Source organism: Sinocyclocheilus rhinocerous, unplaced genomic scaffold, assembly GCF_001515625.1.
Source record: "Sinocyclocheilus rhinocerous isolate Xijiao unplaced genomic scaffold, SAMN03320098_v1.1 scaffold509, whole genome shotgun sequence".
In the NCBI taxonomy this organism is placed as follows: domain Eukaryota; kingdom Metazoa; phylum Chordata; class Actinopteri; order Cypriniformes; family Cyprinidae; genus Sinocyclocheilus; species Sinocyclocheilus rhinocerous.
Window position 1 is genome coordinate 241055 of NW_015652428.1, and position 3245 is coordinate 244299.

Genomic DNA, 3245 nt, shown 5'->3' on the forward strand with positions numbered 1-3245 from the left:
ATTTCACAAATCCCGTTTTCAGGGGAGCCCATGTCTTATTAAGGGGAGCCGAGCTCCCCTTAGCTCCCCCGTAGTTCGCACCCTGGTTTTGGCATCGATACAAACGACAATTTCACAACTTCATGTTAACACAATTTTTTTGTGTGTTGCTTCATTTGGTTATAAACCCTTAAAATGTGTTTTATAAATTGGTACATATTATTTATAAATTAAATATAAAATGTATACATTTATATTTAAACATACATATTATACATATACATAAATATATACACACATATATACACACACACACACACACACATTATATATATATATATATATATACACACATACATACACACACGTATATAGATAGATATATACAAATATTTTAAATTATGATTTCTATAAATATTACTAAACATTAAATCACATTTTCATATTTATAACAATTTTTATTGCATTAAAATGCAACTGCATTGATGAATTTAAACAATATTTCTAAATTAAATACAAAGAAAATATTAATTTAATTTTACATTTTTCATTAATTAAAAAGCTAAACCTAAAAACGATTTTATAAATGAAATATTAATATTAATATTAAAATATTTAAAAATGTAATAAAAATATATGCAATAAATTCTGTTTATATTTAAGAAATAATAATTCCCAATTTAATTTAAATATTTATAATTCCATTTATTTTCATTAATTGAACATCTAAACTTAACATATATTTTATACATTTAATGTGAATTTAAATATTTATAAACTAAATAAAAACATGTAATAAAGGATATTATAAATAATATAAAATGTAATAACCTATTTCATTTCACATTTAATTTATATCCTATTTGTAAATATCAAACAAAATCTATAAATATTTATAAGTCAATTTGTTTTTATCAATTAAATGGAAAAATATTATTAAAATATATAAATCTTCATTTATAAATATTATGAATTTTTTTTTTTTTTTTTTTCAATTTTTTAATTAACATTTTTTCTATTAATGAAAAATCTTAATGCAACGCAAAGTCTCATGAAAGACTCGCCTAAACCCAACACAAATGTCCTGAGGATGTGTAGATTTTTAAGACATGCTCTCACATTGCAAAAAATGTTCGACATTAGCTGGTTATAAACAGAAACACAGTGAGCCGAGGGTTTTCTTGCACTCTCATAGAAAGGTCTGGTTAGAAGTCAGCGTGTGTCTCAGGGTCTGTGAGTGCCGTTGAGAGGAGGACGGTTCCAAGGAGATGAACCCTCAGCGGGCTCTCAGAGTGAGGGCCACTCCACCGCTCTCTACTCTGCCTCTCACTGCCCCCTCCATTATCAACATCAACTGATGGCCGCTACGCCACAAACGGCCCCTCAGAAAAAAAGAGAAAATACTTTCAGTGAGAAGCCTGCTGCGAGAGCATGTGTCTTCATTGAGATCGCATTGATTTACCTATTGATTGTTTTGTAGGGGGCTGCTGGGGTTCATACAGGTTCAAGGCGCGATGGCTATTGATTCCCAAGAGCTGCAGCACCACACAGCTTGTCCGTGTGAACCGTGGCATTGCTAAGGTGCTTTCAATACATCCAGCCTCAGAAAGAGATACCAGGCTTTTTAAAGCAAGTTTAAACAACAAATGACCAATGTGATCGCTTTAATATCTCAACTGTTTCTCCAAGACAGCGACAAAGCAGATATACCTGATCTTTCTCTCGAGAAACAGAACTGGGAAATCTAATGTATTTAATGTATCTAGAGTTTCGGAAGAATCTCAAAACACCAAAGTCTGCAAAAAGACTTTGTTATAAACGTAATTAGATTTCTCCCAAGGACTTTCAAATTTAGACAAACTTGATACTTCAATGAAACATTATTCAAATCTCATGAGCTCCGGAAGAGCAATAAAACTCCGATATCATCAAGATACTGGTATGTCAACATGTTCATCAAATTTCAGTTGTCATGGCAACAGCAGTCTAGTCATGTACCATAAGCACCAGTAATAAAAGATGAATCTCAAGAAGAAATTCATTTCAACCACAAATCATAAACTATTATTATTATTATTAGAAAATAATAGAAAAAAAATTATATTTAAAACAAAATGTAAAAGAAAAATGGAAATGAATTATTTGGATTATAAAATTTTTATGAATGCTAAAAACATACATACGTTACCATTTTATTATTATTAAATTATTATTAGATTTTTAGGACGATTAAATTATTTGGACAGTAACTTTTCAAGAATATTGAAAATCTGGAAAAATGTACTGCCTAAATCATAATAATAATTTATGAAAATACAAAATGTATATTTAAAATAAAAATAAAAATGATTTATTTGAATTATAATATTTTAATTAACACTGAAAATGTACTTTACAATTTAAATAATAACAATAATAATAATAATAATAATCATGTAAAAATTATGAAGATTCTTGGAAATTTTGAAATAATTTAATTTTTTTAAACCATTAAATTATTTTGATTGTAACATTGTACATTTTCATGAATACTGAAAAATGTAAAAATGTATTATTACTATTATTATTATTATTAATGTTGTCGAACATTATTAAATAAATATTTATAAACACATTAATGGGAATGACAGCATGGGTTAAAATGAAAGGTGTGCTTCATAATATCATACAGACTACATTCATTATATTAATTGATGGTACTTATGTAAATGTTCCTTATACGAAATGATTTCTTTTTTAAAACTTCAGTTACGGCCCAGACATCTTTAGGCAGTTTCCTTGAGTTTCATTCTCAAATAAACGCGCACACGGATGTAGCCTATTGAGAGCTCAAGCTTTCAGTGCCAAGTACACAAACACACATAAACACTGTTATCAAGCTGCAGGGCGTTCATTGCAGTGTTGCCAATTTGGGGATTTTGTCACCAAATTTAGCTACTTTCTCATTGTAGCTGCGACTAGACTTGTGCCGGTATTCGGTAATGCGATATATCACGGTAATGAATATGCACGATATTGTTATCGTGGGCACTTCTAAATACCGTGAATAATTATATATTACAAATTATTTAGAATTTTGAATGCATTTTAAGAATACTTTTCCTGCTATGCTGCGTGAAAGACGCGTGTGCACTCTGATGTAAACAAGTGCGGACGAGAAGCACATGGCGGAACACGTGAGAGACGCTCTGGATGAAAGCGCACTTTCACTCTCTGACAGCAGATGGCGCTAAACTGCAGAAATAATAATAATAATAATAATAATA